The sequence below is a fragment of the Phragmites australis genome, chromosome 2 (assembly GCF_958298935.1).
Source record: "Phragmites australis chromosome 2, lpPhrAust1.1, whole genome shotgun sequence".
NCBI lineage: Eukaryota > Viridiplantae > Streptophyta > Magnoliopsida > Poales > Poaceae > Phragmites > Phragmites australis.
This window is the reverse complement of record NC_084922.1, coordinates 14,004,997-14,027,340: the sequence shown is the minus strand read 5'-3', so window position 1 is coordinate 14,027,340 and position 22,344 is coordinate 14,004,997. Positions and strand designations below refer to the sequence as shown.

The window sequence follows — 22,344 nt, the reverse complement described above, 5'->3', positions numbered from 1 at the left end:
ATTGTTGTACTTGCGTTGTATATTATCTTATGATGTAAATATTGTGTTAAAATCTGTGTTGAAATGCTGTTAAAATCTGTGATGTAAAAATCTGTCTTAAAAATGTATTGAAATTTGGAGGGAATAAAATATATATCCATGACGAATTTTGAATTAAATACATACCAAGGGTGGGTCCTTATGTCACCCGCTTGTGCTATTCTATCTGTCTATAGGCAGAAGTTAAAGTGCGCCACCTATGAAAACCTATTACTAGAGGCAGTCCGCTTAAGAAACTGTATGTGGAAATCTATTCCCAGAGGCAACTTCTTAACGATCCACCTATAGAAAACTATTACCAAAGGTGATCTGCTTAATGAACCGCCTGTGGAAATGAGAATTACCACATGCGGTTCCTTAAGTGAACCACCTCTGGTAATAGGTTTCCACAAGCGGTCTCTTTTGTGCTTGTGGAAATCATCCATTTCGATAAGCCTTCGACTAGAGACGGATGGCTAAATGTTTTTGTAAATGGGTTACCACCCACCTTTAGAAACTGTTTCTGTAGTAATGATTAGTACATTATCACATAGTTCACACATACAATATATTGTTTCACAATTCAACCATGCTTAGTGCAACACAAACAAACATTGTTCAACAACACAACAAGTCTAGCCATACAAACAAATATAAATAAAGAATATGTGGAGCAGGTACACCAGCGAAGCGAGCACGGGTAAAGCGATTTCATACCCATCTCTCTGAACGCGTTGGATTCAACTTCAAACCCGCACCCATACCTACATGTAAAATTTGAAACATAAACCCGCATCCGTTAGGGTTTTTACCCGCAAGCATGTGTGTAAAATGTGCCCATTACCATCCCTAGTGGATATTCTTTATCACATGTCAGCCTCTTTTCCAAGCTTTGTTGCCAAGGTACTAAAAATATATACATTGTTTTTGTTGCTCATAGTTTACTTAAATTTTATGTCTTAATGTATTTTGAATGCTTAAATGTATCCTTATTGTAGGAGTCGGTGTCCAGGTTGCCCCTAGTTGGTATCGTAATGTACTTTTTTCTTGCTCATTAATACTTTCTTAATTTCTAGACAGTGTCTTATTTAGATATTATCTGAGAAAATTGCTTTAATCAATTTCATCTATTTATAATTTCCTGAGTGGTCAATATTTTCCACTTATCTTCATCTTGCAAAATTGATTGAAACTAATTCTTTTATGTGTAATGCAGCAAGTGTGTTGGATGCATTTTTGTTCAAAGAGAATCAAAAGCTTCAAATTATAAAGGTGTCTAAGGTATACACTACTACAAAAACTCTTTTTCAGGACACACAGGGGGCCTTTCCATAAGCAACTCATATGACAAACCGCCTGAGCGGTTAGCGGGGGCCCCTGCGGTTTCGGACTGCATGTGGAAACACATTTCCACAGGCGGTTGCTTATGACAACAGCCTCTGGAAATGGGATAATTACCACAGGCGGTTCATTATGTGAACCACCTGTATAAAAGGTCATTTCCAGAGGTAGTCCCTTATGTGAACCGTCTCTGAAAATAGGAAGATTTCTAGACACAGGCAACATAAGAAGTTACCTGTGTAAAAGGTCATTTCCAGAGGTGGTTCTTTATGTGAACCGCCTCTGATAATAGGATGATTACTACATATGAAACACATAATTAGCCACATGTTAAAATATATTTCTCAATACTACAGAAATAATTTAGTAGGACGTCCCTGTACAGACGTCTATTCGAAGCTGTCTGTACAAATGGTATCATAGATGGTTCCAAACTAAAACTGTCTGAAAATGACGAGGAGTAGTTTCCACAAAGTGAAACGATTTAGTACAGACGGTTCTTAAATTCGAACCATCTGTACTAATAATACAGACAGGTCCAAAATATACCCGTCTATAAAAATAACATAGTTCAGACGGTTCCAATAGAAACCATTCGTCCTGCTTTGCACCTACACGAAAGCTTTAGTACAGACTATGCGTTGCGTACCTTCTCCATACCACTTACCTTCTCCAACCCACGCCTCTCCCTCCTCTACCTCACCTCCTATGCCTCCCTTCTCATCTCCCTCCTTCCACATAACCCTAGAAAGCCGAAGCCTCAGTGAGAACGTGAGATCTCACATAAACCATCCACCCATCGTTCATGCGGCCGGCCTAAGTACCCCCTTCCCACTCCTCCTTCCCGCCGCAAAACACCTCTACCTCGCTACCGCCAACGGCAAAGATGATGTCCAGTGGCGGGTACTCTGCCCTCGGTGACCCCAAGGCCTCCGGATCCGTCCCAGTAAGCATGCACCCTTCCCGCCTCATGCCACCACGCATCTCTCCCCCATTCCCTATCATGTGGCACTGCTCACTCATTGCCCCCCTCCTCACAGGCGGTGACAGGGCCAAATCCAGTGGCCATCAGGATCACCGACTCCAACCTCCAGACGTTCCCTTCTCCAACCCTAGTCGCCTAGATCTGCGCATACACGAAAGGTGAGGGCGGATCCATGGTAGTGGCGGTCGGATCCGTGGTAGGTGAGGGTGGATCCATGCTGGTTGTGGCCTCTAACTCCAAGTCTGGTTCTTGGCTACTCAATTGCCTCTCAGATCCCCATGCCATTGCTATCTCCCCATGCAGATTCACGAGCTCGTCTCTCAGATCCAGGTTCAATCCTCCAAATTCTGTTCTTGGAGGATTTTTTTAAGCTTAGACTTATACCCTTTCATTCACGAAAGATTGATATTCCTCTTGAAAATTTCCTTGCACATCATGATAGCAAAAGTAATTATGTCAAACTTTTTATTGGATCTGTTTCGAGGACAGCAACTAAAGATGACATGAGTATTACATTGATGCTAGTATCTTCTCTTTCTTGAATAGTAAATACTTTATGTTCTGCTAGCATCTTTTTTCTTTACTTTATTCTTCCTGCGCTGAAGATATGATTTTGCTAGATAGAAATCAGAAGGCTGCCTAGTTTGTACTCATTGTTTGGGGTTGTTTTTATTCAAGTTTATCACTATGCACTAAATGAACTACATGATTCTAACTTAAAAGCTCTGTAATGTAGCTTACAAGATAAAAAATAGTTTTGTTTCTCAAAAAATAAAAATTATCAAATGCTTTTAACTTAAAAGCTCTGTAATGTAGCTTACAAGATAAAATTATCAAATGCTTTTAGAGTGAATCTCAGGGACTTAAGAGCTTGGTAAAGCTGCCTCTAGCTAGTTATTGCCTACTCCTGAGTTTTCTGATTTCAGCTTCACCATGAGCATTGCATTAGTCAAATAAACTTATTTGGCTAAAAATTGAAGATCTAACTAAGCCACTCAAGCATTTAGTTATCTTTTTTCCTGTCTTTTCCATTTTATTTTTCTGTTATTTAGTTTTCTTATTGTGATGTTCAGTTTGTGAGAGATATTTCTCTTGTCTTCAGGTCCGGCCTTTATTGGAGGAACATGGAGATGTTCTTGAAGTTGCTTTAATCAAGGATAAGGAGATTGGTGAACAACAAGGTATGCCTTTATTGGAGGAGCATGGAGATGTTCTTGAAGTTGCTTTAATCAAGGATAAGGAGATTGGTGAACAACAAGGTATGCCTTTATTGGAGGAGCATGGAGATGTTCTTGAAGTTGCTTCAATCAAGGATAGGAAGACAAGGCAGCAGATTTGGTACCAAAAACTTTGTTTAGGTCATATTGATTTTCTGGATGTCCTCTGTAGTTCCAGCAGCAATGAGGGTGCTGTTTAACCTTTGCATCTATTTGTGTTGAATGTGATGCAAGAACAAATAACCTTTTAATGAATTAAGACAAACTTTCCATCATTCACCTTTCACAGTTTAAGACTTTGTTATTCATGCAATAATGAATTGCATAGTTTGGAATCCCTTAATGCGAGTGATTGAATCCATTGATAAACAAGTGATTGGATGATGCAGTATCCTGACAGCCTGGTTCTTTGAAAATAATGGATCTTGTGAGTTCGGGTTTGATTGTGGTATGCTGTGGCTGTAATGCAATTTGTTCATGTTTGTGTAATTTTTTTGATATTTTTTGTCTTAGTACATACAGTTCTAAATTGGAACCATCTATACAAATGATTAGTACAGACGGTTCAAATTTAGAACAATCTTCACTAATCATTTGTACAGACTGTTCTAATTTTAGAACCGTATGTACAAATGATTAGTGCAGACAGTTCCAATTTAGAACCATCTGTACAAATCTGATTTGTACAGACTCTTTTCCATAGACAGTTAAAAAAATGTCCCGCACGGAATTTTTGAACCGTTTGTAAAAATGATTTCTCTAGTAGTGTATAGAGACGGCTCCTTATGTGAGGTAATCTCTCTATAAAATAGTACCTGTTCAGGTGCTCCATTCAGTCGGAGCTTGCTCTATCCAAACAAAGTAGCGCAATGGCAGCCAAGAGATTTTAAAACCAAGGGGGAGGTTTTGTTTTTAAATTTCTTGGAGGAGTTGGCTATCTAAGGTAAGAGTATCCCATCCCTAGCTAGCATCTTTTTGAAATTTTGATCTAGATTTAACATTTACTTAGTGTTTGGATGTGATCTAGAGATGCACATGGTTCTAGGCATTTAGATCCTCGAATTAGCTAAAATTTGTGACCAATGTTGATTCAATTGTGTAGATTCACATTATTCTAGCATTATATTTCAAAAATATAGCCTTAATTTGATGTTTTTTAGCCTCTAGGATGTTTTATCATGAATGAGGATTTTTTTGGATATATCTAGATCTGGATCTAGATGTAGAGGGGGAGAGAGAGTAATGAATCCACATTGTTTTGAGCCATAAATTTGAGCCAATATAGATACAATTGCTGAGACATACTATAACATAACAAGCCAAAATTTTCCATTTTTTTAAAAAAATTATTATGATTTTCTTATTAATTAATTTATGGATCTAATTATGTGGTTGAAGTTAAAGATTGACATAGCATAGATGTACGAGGCGCAAAGACATGGAGAAATATACATCAAAGGAGTCTCTTCTTTTATTGAAGCCACTCAACAGGACGCTTTGACTAATAAGACAAAGGAAATACATTGTCCATACTTTGAGTGCAAGAACCAAAAATTGTGGGGCAAATTAAGCATAATCAAATCACACTTGATCTTGAGAGGTTTTTTCGAGGATTACACATGTTGGTCCAAACATGGCGAAAAACATACATACAAATTAAATGAGGACATCGCTGCTGATCAAGTAGATGGTGATGATAAGGGAGTCGAAAGCGACACTGATATTATGATGGATGATGATGATGATTTTGATCTATGCGCTTTGTAGAACCACATGTTTTAAGGGAGAGAAGAGGTTTAGATAATTTTGAGGCATTACAGAAGGTATCGAAGGAACTTTTGTATGAGGAATCGAGGGGCTATGATAAGGACTTTATGGTGTTGTATTCAGTGCTTGAGCTTCTAAGGTTGAAGGCCAGCAATGGATAGTGTCACAAGAGTTTCTCAGATTTGTTGAGTCTTTTACCAAACCTTCTTTCAAAGCCTAACTTTTTGCCCACCACTACTTATCAAGCGAAGAATCTTATCTATCTGTTGTCATTGTATATGCAAAAAAATACACACGTGTCCGAACCACTGTATTCTCTACCATAAAGAGTATGAAGCCTTGGATAGATGCCTAGTGTGCAATGCGAGTCAGTACAAGAGGAATGATGATTGTTAGGATGAAGATGCTTCTGCCAATGTGAAGAAGAAGAGAGTACTGCTGGTCGTGATGAAGAATACACTTCTTCCAACATGGAGAAGAAGAGAAGAAGTCCTTCCATGGTGATGTGGTACCTACCAGTGATCTTCTGCTTGCAGCATTTGTAGTCGAACCCTAGGGACTCTGAACTAATGCGTTAGTATTTTGATAAGTGCAAGAAGGATAGAACTAAGTTTCGCCCGCTGATGCTAGCCAATGGAGAAAGTTCGATGTCATATATCCAGATTTTGCTAAAGAAATAAATGAATGTAAGGTTTGCGTTGAGTACCGATGGAATGAAACCTTTCAGTGATATGAGCACCTCATATAGCACTTGGCCAGTAGTCCTAGCCATCTACAACCTTCCTCCATCGTTATTTGAAATGGTCAAGAACATCAAGGTTGTTTTTGGGAAGCCGCTGAAGGGTAAAAAGATGAAGAGAAGTGAGACTGCAGCCGACATGCTGTGGAACAAGATGCCAATTTTCTTTAAGTATCTGCTCTACTGGAAGGACTTGGACGTTCACCAAAGCATTGATGTAATACACGTTGAGAAGAATGTGTGTGATAGCATCCTTGGCCTCTTACTGGACATATCAGGCAAGACAAAAAATGGAATCAAGTAATGTAAGGACTTGGTGCATTTTAAAATTAGGCTAGAGCTACACCCTAAAGACAGACCAAATGGAAAACATTACCTTCCTCTGGCTAGCTACTTTCTGACACCTGAGGAGAAAATGCATTGTGCAAGTGCATATATGGGGTGAGAGTCTTGACTGGTTACTCATCGAACATCAAGAAACTAGTCTCGATGGAAGATTTGAAGCTAATCAGCATGAAGTCTCATGATTTCCATGTGATGATGACGCAAATGCTCCCTATTACAATCAGGGGTGTCAAGCCAGGATACATAAAGGTGGTTATCGCATGGTTGTGTCACTTCTTCAACGCAATTGCATAGAATGTTATGGATGCTGAAAGAGTGGGTGCTTTACATAGTAACTTGATAGAGACACTGTGCTAACTTAAGATGTGCTTCCCTACATCCTTTTTTGATGTCATGGTACACCTCTTGGTTCACATCATGAATCTGATAATTGCACTGGGTCCTATATTCCTACATCAGATGTATGTGATTGAGCAGTACATGGGCATTTTCAAGGGCTATGTACAGAATTGTGCTCACCCAGAGGGTTCCATGATTGAGGGCTACAGTACTGTGAAAGTTGTTGAGAGTTGCATTGATTACATAAAAAGATGCAGAACCGATTGGTGTACCTGTATCTCAACATGAGGGAAGGTTGTCTGAGAGAGGGACCAAATGAGAGAAAAGATTCACCGATGGGGATTACAAAGCAGTGGAAGAAGCACATTTCACCATCTTGCAATAGCTCAAGATAGTGGAGCCGTACGTTGAGCAACACCTGAATGAGCTTCACACAGAAAATCAAGGCCGCTCAGATGATTGGACCATGAAAGAGCACAAGCGTTGCTTCACCACATGGAAGAATACAATCAGTTGAGAATGTGGAGGATAAGGAAGAATACAATCAGTTCGATAATGTGCCGCCTTACGGAGATCTAGAAAAGATCAAACTTCTAGAAGCAATCCTTAATAGATCTGTGATGCCATAGATGCGCCTTGATGGTGTAGGGAAAACTGTTCATGGAAAATAGTACCATATTATATATGTAACTTGGTTTCCAATGTGATTATCATGTTATGCAACTTATTTTTCAATGTGACATTCATGTTATGTAATTTAATTTCCAGTGATTATTGATTCCCAAAAGTGACAAAAAAAATGATAATGTTTAATAGACATGTCAAAAACATTTTTAAAACTATTTCCACAGGCGGGTGTTATAATCCACTGCATATGGAAATGCATTTCTATATATAGCATGGCACGAGGCCCCGAAACCCTAGCCCCCATTGACAAACTTATACAGCGCCGATAGGCTGCCTGCACGCTCCGCCGTCGTTGATGCCCTCTCCAGTGCCCTCCGGCCTCTGTCCTCCAAGGGCCATTGGTTGATGCCCTCTCCGGCCTCCCTCTGCTTGTCGCTAACGTCCGAGGGGCCTCCTCCAATCTGCACGCCAGTTGACACGCCATCCACCTCGCTACCAACAAACCGGAGTCCCATCGGTCGACAACCTCTTCGGCCTCCCTCCTCCACATGCTGCTGCCATCCTCCCTAATCCGCACGCCGCCGTCGTCCTTGATCGACGTGTCGTCATCATCTCCTCCTAGTAAGTGAATACGTTCTCATGGGTGTATGAATATCTACCACACGATGGTGGTTGTGGACCTCTTGCCATGTGATGTGAGTCATGGTCGTGCACCCAAGGTGTGGCTTGCTTGGGAACATCTTGTATTGAATAGTTGGTATGGTCAATACGTGGGCTACTGCGTATGCATTATCTTTGTGGTATAGGACACATAGAGGCTGCTCAGGTGTGTTTAATTGACACGAGGGGTCCAAGATGTGATATATATGTTGCTCTATGTGCAGGTGGTATTTTTGTGATGAATACGGGACCTAGTAAATGCTGCCAAATTTTTGAACTTTTGTTAGAAACACTGAGTTTACTTGCTGCCCATCTAATTGTCAACTTGCGTGTTAATTTTTTGCTAGTTATATCATGAAATTGGGAACAATTTTGATACTATATGCTTGCATGTTGTCCCTAATTGAGTTGTTTTGATCCAATTTCTATTCACTATATTCATTTTTTTCAAATTCTCAAAAGTTTGTGAAAAATACAAATCTGCGTATTATATGAGTCAATTCAATCAAACGTTGCAATAGCTAGTACTAGTCTACTAGATCCTGCATGAAATGCTTTCAGTAATCATTCTTGCATCTTATTCTAATGAAAATATCCTGCCAAAGAAAAATTTCGTAGAAGTGACCCCCACAAAAAATATTCTACTGAAAATATCCTGCATGGTAGTGCTGTGTGATAGGTAACTATGTAACATGACATTACAAGCTGTGATTTTTCCATAGAAGTGACCCACACAAACATTTCGGCAGCTATACCACCATATGTTAGGATTTTGTGATTTTTTCAAGATTTTTGGAAATCATCTCGATGCCCAAATAATTCACCCAAGTTTGAAAAGTGGCCTTCTTTAAATAGTTATGTAGAAATATCTATCCATCCAAATTGGGCTATTGTTGTCAAAATGGAACCCTCATATGATTCCCTACCTTCTGCTAAATTTTTATTAATTTTGGTGAAACCTAGCTACCTCAATTGGGATTAAAATGAATGGTATTTGTTTCTTGACGAGTGTCTGCTGTTCAGTTAATTGCCTAATTCACCCTTCCCTAGATCAATATTGTTAGTAAAAGATGTAATAGTTTGACTGCACACATGCTAAGTTGGCACTAATATATTTCAGAATACATCAAACTGCTTGTTATATTGTATGAGGGATAACAACGCCTCTCCGTTGTCGAAGGGCTTGTTCTTTATTGTAAATGTATAACAGTAGTACACTGGAACAAAAGAGAGCACTGCACTAAAACTGAAAGGTGAAACTTGAGAACATGGTCTGCGTCTAGAGCTGTTCTACTTGTTCAATTTGCAATATTTCGATTTGATTTTCATGCTCACATGGTCACATCAGACACCTTTTACTGTTGTCATGCTCACATGGTCACATCAGCTCACATGGTCACGTTTACAATGGTTAGAGAGAGCTATCGTTTTGTTAGGGCAAAAACAAGTGCTTTAAAAACATGGCCTCTGGATGTGACTAAAGGCTACGGCATCCAATAGCGTAGCCCTTCCTCGTCAACTTTTGATGCCGGGTGTGTGGATGCTTCGAAAGCTTTGACGTTTATTTAGTGTGCAAAGCTGTCCTATAAATCCAGATAATCTAAAGCGGGCTATAGCTAGATTTCTCTGGACATTCTTGAGGCTCAATAATGATGCCACTTATGCGTGTTTTAGTTGGATCTTAATTAAAAAAACAGTATATTAGAGAATTCATTTAGTGGTAGATCCTTGCAGACGGATTTATGAGTCGCTTGTACAAAGATATCACAAACGACTCTAAACTAGAATCGTATGAAAAAATAACAACGAGAAGTTGTAACGAAGTGGGATGCTACAGTACAAATAGTTATAAACTACAATTGTCTGTATTAATAGTACAGATAGTCCTAGTTTAGAACTATCTATACTGTTACTTTTTTACAGGCGGTTCCAAATTAAAACCGTTTATACAAAAGGAACAGTACAGACAGTTCTAAACTAGAACCGTCTGTACTATTGGCAGTAATAGTACAGATGATTTCAAATTAGAACCATCTATTAAAAAGGAATAGTACAGACGGTTCTAAACTAGAACTGTTTGTACAATTAGTACAGACGGTTTTAAGTTTAGAACCGTGCCCACTCATTTTGAGCGTATATCTTATATAATAGACAACAATGAACGACAGGTGAGAGACGGTAAGGAAGGTTCGCGTGAGGTTAGAGGTTGCAGGTTCCACTCTAGAAAACGTGATATTTCACGTGAAAAATCATATGACTTGTGACTACGCTTACATAATAATATAGGTGGCTGTTGTGGGTAGGAAAAATATTTTTTTTAGATTTTTTTAGCTTCAGAAAACTTAATACAGACGGTTCCAATAATGAGCCGTCTGTACAAATAATTTGTACAGACGGTTCCAATAACAAGCCATCTGTACAAATTATTTATACAGACGGTTTAAAAATTATCTGTACAAAAGTGTTCAGCACAGGGTTTCTGAACCATCGGTACAAATCATTTTTCTAGTGGTATATCGGATGGATGGATTTTAGCTAATTGTACTTGTCAAAATATCATTACAGCAACAATACGTTGGGCTGACTGCATTTAAGCTATTGTTCTGTCCCTTTTCAAAAAACTAAAACCCAAAGATGTAAATACAGCATTTGCTGCTAAGACTTGGGTTTTATTTATTTTTTCCTTTTTGCTTCATCTGCGCCCATTTTGGGTCCATGCACATAAAAGAAGTCATTAAAAATATATGCATATATATATGATGCATGTTAGAATATGTGTTTACAAAAGAAGTAATAAAATATAATCATGTGAATACTTTGGAAGGAAAAGAGAAATTAAGAAACAATACAAACTGGTATTAGAATGGGCATAAACTTGTCAGTTTATTGTACTGTGCATATATGATCATGCCAAAAACAAATTTGTGATACACATATTCTGACATGCCAACATCATGGTTTTCTGAAATATGAAAAATAACAAACAATACTCCGAGTGCATATGTAATCCCACGTCCACATTTCCCCTATTTGTTTAGCATCCTCTGGTGAACAATGTTGACTGTTTTTGCTTTTACAAGATTATGGAGTCCAACAACCCTCATATTTACTTAGAATACGCAGATGCGGTTCATGTAAAATTTATCATGGGAACATATATTGTTTACTTACAATGAAAGGGGCCAGTGATAACCATGTGTATCTTACCATCACTATTATAGAACTGGCTTTTAATGCTGGCCTATCACTATCAACTCATTATGGACCCGTAGTGATAGGGTATTACTATCAGTTCATAAGTTGTATGGGAAGAATCAGTCATTATAGCTTATGAACCGGCAGTGATAAGTATTATTACTACAGGTCGATGGCTTGAGCCGGTAGTGATGCTTAGCTCTCTCATCACTGCTGGCTTAAGCCACTGACCGGCAGTGATAGCAGGGCATCATTGCTGGCTAGTTATATGAGCCGACAATGATGTCTCGGCTATATAAAAGTAGCCCTCTCATTTCCCAAACCCGAGCACAATAGAGAGAAGCTCTGTTCTTACTCAGTGGCAGTCATTTTTGGTCACCAAGTTCTTGGTGGCATCAAAATTTTAAGGAATCCTCGTGCCATAGGAGTTCCAAGGTATGTAACTTCATCACCAATCCATTTCTAATTGAATTTTATTTGCTAAATTGCTCTAGATTTTGAAATGATGGAGATGAATTTATGGTCATGATGTTTTAAGACAATGTAGATACAATTATACCTCATTTATGATATGGAAGCTTCAATTAGTAGCTTGATGGTGGAAAGTCTCTTTACTATTGATTTAAATTAGCTTTAGGTAAGAGCATATTTATTTTTGATTTTTAATGAATTAGAAAAATTAGCCAAGATATTTATATATGTAGTAAGCTCCAATTATATTTTTATATTTTAATTAATTAACATGCTCCAATATGTAAACTTTAGGTATGAGCGTATTTATTTTGATTTTTAATGAATTAGAAAATTTCTTCATGATATTTAGGTATGTAGCAAGATCCAATTATATTTTTATATTTTATTTAATTAGAAAGCTCCAATATAGAAACTTTATGTATGAGCATATTTATTTTTATTTTTATTTAATTAGTCCTACATAAGGGTTCAATAGTAATAAAAACTTTTAGGGATCTCATCAACAAACACTCATCGAAAGCCAACGTGAAAGCATACAAAAGATGACTCCTCCAACTCAGGCCAATTGCTGGTAGGAGATGGCGAGGTAATTTTTTGTTGGTGATTGAAAATTTTCTAGATATTTTGAATATGGATTTACAATAATGATATAATTGTAGATGTCAGAAGATGCATGTATGATGCGAGCCGTGTGGGTGTAGAGTATAAGAAAAACGTGGAGTATTTCCTGGTAGGAGCCACGGCGTACAATCAATATACATAGTTTCAATACATGTGTTGTCCATCTGTCGATTGCGAGAACAAGAAGCGGTTTTCCACCATCCAACAGATATACTCCCACTTTATGTCAAGAGGCTTTATGCCTAGTTATAATCGTTGGACTGAGCACGGTGAAACTGAGATCGTACAAGAAAGGCAACACATTGGCAGAGAAGATGAAGACTTGTGCACCGATATGTCGGCTAATGGATACACCGATATGCCGCCTGTTGGAGATACATTGGTCGATGATGATCTACAGAAGATGTTGGCTGACGACGATGATCATGGTCTGGAGCAGATGTTACACGATGGGGCGGGGAACTTCAGCAATGAAAGAGAGTTTCAAAAGTTTCAGCGTATGGTAGAGGACTCTAAAATACTGTTGTTCTTGAGTTGCGAGAAGGAGCACACAAAGTTGCATATCGTGCTTTCACTACTACAATTGAAGGCAAGAAATGTGTGGTCTAATACAAGCTTCACAGAGTTATTACTGTTCATGAAGAAATTGCTTACAAAGGGAAATATACTGCCAGAAAACACGTACAAGACCAAATAGGTTGTGTGCCCATTGGGTTCAGAAGAACAGAAAATAGATGCATGTCCAAACGATTGCATGTTATATCGCGAAGAGCATACAGACTTGGAAGCATGTCTCGCATATGGTGCAGAATGGTACAAGCGTGACAGTGATGATATCAATGGTGAAGGAAAGAAGAAAAAGGCTCCCATCAAGGTGATGTAGTATTATCCTATAGTCCCCCGTTTGAAGCGTTTATTCACAAACAAAAGACAAACCGAATTTATGCGATGGCACACCGAGGAGCGCGAGAATGATGGAATGCTGAGACACCCTATTGATTCTATGCAGTGGAGGAACATCGATAGGAAATACAAGAAGCTGTAGGACCGAGAATGGTGACTAGAAAGGGGTGAATAGGCGTCTTACCAAATTCTTTCGAATCAAGTTGCCTTCTCCTTTGTTCCACCGAACGCACCTCAAAAACTCAAGCGGAAGCAAACTCTAGAAAGAAACAAGTTGCAATCAAGAACGCAAGGGAAATCATAGCTCTCATGGTTGTATATGAACCCTAGGTTCTAATGAAACTCGATCCATGAGTCATCACCATAAAAATATTGCAACTTCATGAAAGAAACCTTCAAATCAAAGACAAGATCACCAGTAGAACAGATTCTCTAGGTTGATGATCTAGAGGCAGTGGAATTCAAGACCCAACGTATACATATGTATGTGAATTTTATACTTCTAGCAATAAGAACAACTTTACAAGGTGGAAATTTTAAGCTCAACAACTGAAACAAAAAAACAACCAAAACAAAAACTCGCAACAAAGCAAGGAAGCCAATAGAAAGAGGCTGGAAGAAGATGAACATAAGCATCAAAAGAACCAATCCCTTCATTTCTTGCGGAGGACAGCCCTCTTTTTGGTAGATTACAAGAAGTTATCCTCACTAAAAGCTCTTACCTATTATAAAGGCTAAGATCTTTCCTTTCCTCTAAAACCTCTCTCTCAAGGCTCAAATAGCTGCCTCAAGCCTTCACACAGCCGTACCCCTCTATTTATAGGCCTAGGGAGGTTAGCCTTTAAGCTTCATTGTTCCAAAATGCCCCTCTCTTTGAATGGCCTCCTACCTACCATCGGGGCATTTTGGTCCATTTTTCACTCCATCCATCAAACGGCCGTGACGCTTTCATGACTTAGCTTCGCCTCGACGCAAGCCTCACGATGATGCCACATGCCCTCCATCCTTCTATGGTTTTGAGGTCAAACTGTAAAACCGCCTCGCACGCTTCTCAAAGCATGACTTGCTGCACTTGCTTTCACCTCAAGCAAGCATCTCGATGTCAATGGGTGTACTATGTCTTGCGATATTGACCACCAGCAAGTCTCTTTCACTCCCGATCCCTCAGGCCACCTTGTCACTTTCACCGGCATCCACTTCGCTTGACTTCGTCAACACGCCATCTTCATCATTCCTTCCATATTTTGCTTGACCTCTATGTACATAGCTAGGGTCACCCAAGACTTCGCATGGTCCCCTAGATCGTCTCTAACACCCTGATTTTCAGATTTCTCAAATTTCTAAAAATTTTCAAGATTGTTGAATAGCTTCACAAGTAGTATAGGTTTAAAACCTATTTTCTTAATCAATCAATCAATATAGGTTATTATTTTGTGTGCATTGCATGCTGAGTTTTGTTAGGAGCCAGGTAAATGCATTAGAGTTTTTTTTCTTCTTTGTCTTTCCTTTTGGTGTTTTGAGTGAAAAACATTTTGAAAAGGTTTTTACAAAACTCAGTAGTGAATAAGTTAAGGATCTTAATGGTTGGAATTCAAAATCCTTGAATTCATCATCTATTCAATCCTTGATTATACCTAATCTTTCTCCAGGTCAATTCAAATATTATCCAAATCCTTGTTTAAAGTCAATCTCTTCTCTTTCTTAAAATTCTATCTAAATCCAAATTCAAATTCCTTATCTACTCCTATTCTTGTTCAACCTCATCTTTTTCGTTTCTTTTAAATTCACTCTGAACTCAATTCAAATTCAAATCCTATTCAAATTTCTCTGCAAAAGTTTCTTTTATAAACCCTAGATATATCTAAAATGTCTTTGGGCTCAATCTTGCTCAAATCCAAACCCTTAGCCAAGTCTTCTAGATGGCCCAACAAAGGATCCACGAAATCTGCAAATTTTCATGGAGTCCTGGACAGCCTCATCTTCTCATGACGTTTCGGAGTTCAAAACGGCCTCAAATGCAAATCTTGACAATACCAAAGTTGCAGGTCTCGTCGAGAGTTTCGATTTGAACCTATGGAAGTCCTCTTTTAGATAATGGAGCTGAGAGTTATGGCCCCCGAAATTAGTACTATGCAGAGAAGTCCGAGTTCAAACAGTTTATGTTGTGGTGCATTTTTAGAAATCAAAATGACGTTTTCAGAAGTTCCAATTACTACCAAAGTTGTAGATCTTTTCGAGTACTACAATTTAGAATCAAGAAACATCCAATTTGCAGTCCGTACGACAGAGATATCATCCTTGGAATACAGAGCTACGAAAAAGGAAATCGTAACCGACTCGAACTAGAATCCGATTCGTGTTCGGTTTGGACTCCACCTCAACCAGCCATCCCTAGCCCTATATATATGAGTTGCACACCCTCTCCTACCCCTATTCCATGCATCCAAGCCCTAGAAGTCGCTGCTGCTCTGTCCGTGCGTCGCCGGAGCGCCGCCGTTCGCAGGAGCCGCCGCCGCAGCCGCCCGTGATGCGCTACGTCGTCTACTCTGTGAATCCTCCTTCTTCCACCATCAAAGCAAGGTGAGGACCCCTTCTTCTCTTCCTTTACTACTGTTTTAGCATCATATTAAGTCCCTAGCTAAGCCCTAGCCCCGGCCAAAGCCCGATCTACGCCTCCATGGTCGTCGCCGTCGCGGACAGCCGCGAGACAGCCGCGCTGTAGCTGATTGACATCGATGTTCCTGACCGACCAGAGATCAAATCACTAAGCCCTTTCACCGGTGCATGTCCCATGATGTTCCCCACGTCCTCACCAACCAGGTCGGCCAGTAGATTAGCCAAACCACCGCAATCAAGGTCGACATACCCGTTGTCCGGTTTCTGCACGCATTCTGTGCGCGCACCGGATTTTGCATTCGTGTTCCCCGTCAATCCAAAAGCCGTATGGATGCACCAACCACGTGACGGTGTGTCCCATGGAGTGTTCTACGTGACCCTAGGAGCCCATCCATGTTTGTGCAGCAACACGACCAGGACGCCAATGCCAACCACAGCACGTCGCAGCCATCACCCGTTTCATCTATGCTAATCGTTCTTCCTCTCAGTGGATGATCTACCAAAACCCATGCCATAGCATTGTGTTCCCGGGTTATATGAACATCCTTGTTCAAACGGTTCCTCAAAATTCATAGCCATTATCTGGGAACACGAGCGTCTTCGTTCCTGCATTTGTTCGCGGTCACCACCAAACCTAGAAGCAGTCATCGCTATTTTGCCGCTATCTCAGATGACCCCTTCCAAAACCAACCATACCGTTGAGTTAGTCTTTCCGCATTCTACGCCATGCTTCCCTCGTTTCACTGAAACACCACTGAAGCCGACATCGTTGTTTGTGGCCACGTGCCCGATCGCCATCTTCGACGAAACCCGAACCACCACCACTACATAGAGTGACTAGTAGTATCCTTAACCTAGAAGTGCAACCTTTGGCCTTTTTGATCCATCATAGGTGGCCGATACTAGATCTCCGCGTATCCATTCTTTAATCCAAGATGGTACTTGCATAGTATGCTAAGTCAGCGCTACATCATTCTCCTTAGTCTAGTTAGCGAAGTCTAGTCTGCCCTACAGTTCTTGAATCTTACGTAATAATGTTGTCAAGCCTGACACAGTGATTGTGCAATAAACTCTTTTCCCATAGGAAGATAACTCCAGTAAACTAGTTTTTCCTTTTCAGTCTAATCCATCTTCCGAAAGCCCGTTCTCTTTTCATCTTAACTCATATTTAGGTGATTCTTGCGTCTAAATGTTTCTAAAATCATCCCTATCCAACCATAGTGTTTTTAAAGTGTTTTGATGATATTTGGTATGTTGTTCTTAGTGTTTTCCTTTGTGTTGTTTGTCGGTAGTTCTCGCGATTAGTCGATAACGTTCCGGAGCAGTTCGAGGGACTTCAAGACCAAGATTTCGACAACACTGAGCAGCATTGGGAATAAGGCAAGTGTCCTTGATCATATTGAACCTATGTTTTTAAATGTTTTGTTTTACAAAATTGCATGCAGTGTCAATATGATGGGTAATCACCTATGTTAGGGTTTTCCCTAGATTTTCCCTTATCATTCCTTGGAACATAGATGGTTTATGGTTAGGTGTCTCTTATGGGTAGATTGCTTAGCCATGCTTTTGGGATACAGGGAAGTGTCATATACTTGACTAATGAACACATGCAACAATAGTGGTTAACTGGTTTATGGTGTAGAAACATGGAACCTTAGGCCTTGAGTAAAGTGGTTATGATGTAGGTTTAGTGTTTGCTCAAGTAACCTAAGTAAGGACCGGTTCGTGGAGCGACAACCCAAGAAGTAACGTACCAACCACGAGGCTGATATGTGTAAGGTGTGATATACTGATTAGAGTCTGTCCAGTGTGTATTGGGTCAGCACAAAAGGAGGCTTCTGGGTAGGAGCTTTGCTTGCGTAAAGCCTGGCGGTGAAACCTAGTGGGCAGACACATACTGGATTAGTCTCTGGTTAGTGGAAAGTGTCATACAGTGATTCTTGGTGGCACACCACTGGCGTGTGTTAAGTGTTTTGCGAACACAGCAACATGGAATTCACTGACTCGTGGGGAAAGCTGGACAACCTCTGTAGAGTGTAAAACTGTTATAACAGCCGTGCTCACGGATATGAGAGACTTGGATCCTCACATGATTAGTACGTTGTGGTTATGGTTCTGGTACAGGGAGTACTAGATGGTTGTGGTTATGGTACAGGGAGTACTAGATGGTTGTGGTTATGGTTCTGGTACAGGGAGTACTAGATGGTTTTGGTTATAGTACAGGGAGTACTAGAAGGTTATGGTATGCAAGGTGGGGAGCCTTGTATACTGGGTGTTAGACTGTTTGGGTTACATTCATTTAATAATTGCTTAATGCTTTTGAGTCCAAATATGTTTTCATTACTCGCATTTACGCAAAAATACCATTTGTTAGCCTATTCTTGGTATAAGCCTGCATATCATTACTTTCCCCCACTTGCTAAGTACTCTATGTGCTCACACTTGCTATTTTCTCTATACCATACGACATGTATACTGCTGCTCAGTGAGTGAAGATATTGAAGACTATCAACATGAGGTTGTGACGTTCTAGGCGCGTGTCTACCGGTCGGTTGCAAATCAAAATCCTCAGTTAAAGCACATCTCAAACAAATCATGGATGCTAGATGTTTTGGCGTACACTCCTCTTGAGCGTCGGACCATCCAGCATGTGCAATTCATCAGTCCAGCCATCTTGCAATCCTCGCTGTAAGAAATACTCCGACGTACTCTTCATTTCATCCCATTGAACGCTGCACCATCCGGCGAGTACAAGTACACCAGAGCTAGTTTGCAACCACTCTGCAAGAAAAGATCCAGCGTTCACTTCACTCCATCACCTGACCATCCAGTGTATACATCAATCTTTTCCTCTGGGATGAAATACTCCGGCGTATACATATGCCCATCGTTGGATCATCCTGTGCATGTAAGTCTACCAGATCTGACTTGCAACCTCTCTGTAAGAAATGTTCTGGCATTCACAGTGCCCATCGCCAGACTATCTAATGTGTACTTCAACCTTTTCTTCTGAGTTAAAATGCTCTGACATGTACACCATCTGAACGCCAGACCATCCAGTGAGTTCAAAATCCCAAGCGCCGGACCATTCGACATATACAATTTTCCTGGACCCAGAGAAAAACATGCCAACTCTATTTCCTCTACAACTTTGGTTAGTCATAATCATAATTGCAGTATATATACATGCTCATGCAATCCAACAATCATCAAACCAAATCCACAACCTTGTCAATCACTCATCACATATAAACCAAGGCACATTTCAACTTGGTTTCTTAGAAGCCCTTTGCAGAAGATGAGAGGAATATAAGATTTGGGTTGAATACGGATGGGATGAATCTATTCGGCAACATGAGCAGTAGTCATAGTGCTTGGGCTATGACCCAACCTTCCTCTATGGTTGTGTACGAAGCGAAAGTACATTATGATGTCAGTACTGATACAAAGGCCGAGGCAACCTAGCAAAGATATCAATTTCTACTTGAAACCATTAATGGAAGATCTTGTAACACTGTGGAACTATGGTGTGTGGGTATAGGATGAATACAAATGAGAGAACTTCACCCTATGAGCAATACTATTTATAACAATCCAAGATTGGCTAGCCCTTGGTAAACTATCAGTCCAGACTATCAAAGACAACTTTGTATGCTTGCATTGCTTGGATAAAATAGAGAGCTTGTGGCTGAAGAACAGCTAAAAAATGGTATACCTAGGTCATCGTAAATTTTTTTGCAAGGATCACCCATATTGTAGCAATAGGAGATCACCTCCTAAGCATCGCACTGGGAGATAGGTATATGAGATGATAAAGGGACTTAGGATTATCCTTGGAAAGGGACACGGGAGTACACTAGTTTTGAAATATAATGTTAGGACTCCTATTTTTAAACAGAAATCTATTTTTTATGACTTAGCTTATTGGCCGGATTTGGTGGTTTGATACACAATCGATGTCATGCACATTGAGAAGAATGTGTGTGATAGCTTGATTGGTATGTTAGTAGACATACCTAGCAAAACAAAGAATACACTCCAAGCACGAAAGGACCTAAAACGTTTGAAACTCAGATAGGATCTACATTCTAAAGATATGGAAGAAGGTGATAAAAATCTTGGTCCCGCCAGCTATAGTCTAAGAAAGGTGGCAGAAAATTGCAATGTGCAAGTGCTTGCATGGATTCAAAGTTCCAACTGGTTACTCCACCAACATAAAGAGACTAGTAACCATGAAATATTTGAAATTAACTAGCATGAAGTCTCATGATTGTCATGTGATGATGACACAGATGCTTCCAATTGCAATTAGAATTATTCTACCACCGAAGGTCTGAAATCCAATCATAAAGTTGTATTCATTCTTCAATGCAATATCACAGAAGACCATCGATTTGACCAAGCTAGATAAGCTGTAGGAAGACATGGTTGAGACTCTATCCCAGCTTGAGGCGTGTTTCCCTCCATTGCTTTTTTATATCACGATGCATCTCATTGTTCACATTGCGAAAGAGATACGGATTCTTAGCCCCATGTTTTTTCATTAGATGTACCTTTTCCAGAGGTTCATGGGAATTCTGAAGAAATATGGTCATGTCGTAACCAAAATCGACCAAATGACTGCATGGTCGAGGGCTAGGGAACTGAGGAGGTCATTGATTCATGCATCACCTACATGTATCTCAAATTGATTGTTGTGGATGTATCTCGCCATGAGGGGAGGCTACAAGGGAAGGGATGATAGGTGCAAACTTATTCCGCACTAATGACCCCGTTTCATTTATGCAAGTATATTTCATAGTTAGCAACAATCAATTGTAGTGGACTCATATATCAAAGAACACCAGATGATGCTACACACCAAAAACCCGAGGAAGTCTGATGTTTAGATCGCACAAGAGCACCGAGATCATTTTGGTACATGGTTATGTAGACAGGTGATGGATAAGCAGATATAGTGTGCTCAGTTGAATGTGCTGGCTCATGGACCGTCAACTACAATCCTGATATTCGAAGGATATGACATAAATGGCTATACATTTTATACAAGAGCAGAAGATAATAAGAGTGCCAACCAAAATAGCGGTGTCCGTAAAGATGGCTACTACTGCAATAATAATAGGGAGACCTACTTTGGATTCATAGAGAAGAATTTGGAGCTTCACAATGGAGTGTTAAATGTTTCTCTTTTCCAGTGCTAATGGATCCGACTCCCAGGGGGTATGAAGATCAACAAGTACAGTATGACTACAGTGGACCAAAAACTTATCGGATACAGAGAAGAACCATTTGTACTTGTGAAAGATGTTATGCAAGTCTTCTATGTAAAGGACCCAGACCCGGGTAATAAGGAGGAGCGCCATATGATTCGTCAAGGAAAAAGAAGGATTCTTGGAGTGGAGAATGTCGTCGACGAGGAAGACTACAATCAATTCGACGTGCTATCTCCTTTCGGAGAGGACGTCGACCTAGGTCTCTTGAAAGACACCGACAAACCTCCCTATGTACATCGTGATCATAATGAAGGGCGAATCGTTAAGCCAGATTAAATAGCTTTTATTGGCATATTAATGAAGGACATGAATTATTGTGTATGAATTTGTTTTAGATGCAATTATACCTCATTTATGCTATGGAAGCTTCAATTTGTAGTTTATGGTGGAAGATGTCTTTATTGTTGAGCATATTGATTTTTTATATTTAATGAATTAGCAATAGCACAAGCACTATTACTATGTATTATTATGTATTAATAAAGGACATGAATTACTATTTATTAATGAAAGTGTCTTTACTATTGATTTACATTAGCTATATGTATGAACATATTTATTTTTAATTTTTAATGATTTAAAATATTTATCTTTGAAATTAATATATATAGCAAGCTCCAATTATATTTTTAATTAATTAGCACGCCCCAATATAGAAATTTAGATATGAACATATTTATTTGAAATTTTTATTGAATTAGAAATTTTAACCATGAAATTTAGGTATATACAAAACTTAATTTTGGTATATAGCAAGTTAAAATAAAATAAATATGTATTAGGATTGGAAGTCAACAACATGTTAATAAATATAGATAGTACAAACTCATGCGAATATACTTGAGTAGCGCAGTGGTTAGTTCATTCGGACTTTGGGCCACAAGTTGTGGGTTCGATGCTTGTGCTTAGCACAAATTTTTTTTTTGGCTTCACTGTGCGGGGGAGTGGGGTTGCACTGCCGACTGACTGTTGGGTAACAAGCAGGCTATGGTAGCCTAAAACAAAAAATTTCTACCGCATTCACCCAGAAAACCATGCTAGTAGGAGATCATAGATTGTTACAGCTCGACACGTAGTGCAGCGAAAGAAGTGTTGGAGTAGACCAATCCAACGTCGTGCGCGTCAAACTCCTCGAGCAGCTTCTCGATTAGATCTGTGACTAGCCCCGCTCAGGTGGTCACGCTCCCCGACTAACTCTGAGCACGTAGTCATGCTTCTCGACCA

At 39.7% G+C, this 22,344-nt stretch overlaps 1 pseudogene; it reads left to right on the top strand.

The window, feature by feature from the left end:
* The first annotated feature begins 849 nt into the window (after positions 1–849).
* LOC133903112 (lysophospholipid acyltransferase LPEAT1-like) overlaps positions 850–22,344 on the top strand; it is a 66,481-nt pseudogene continuing 44,986 nt past the window's right edge.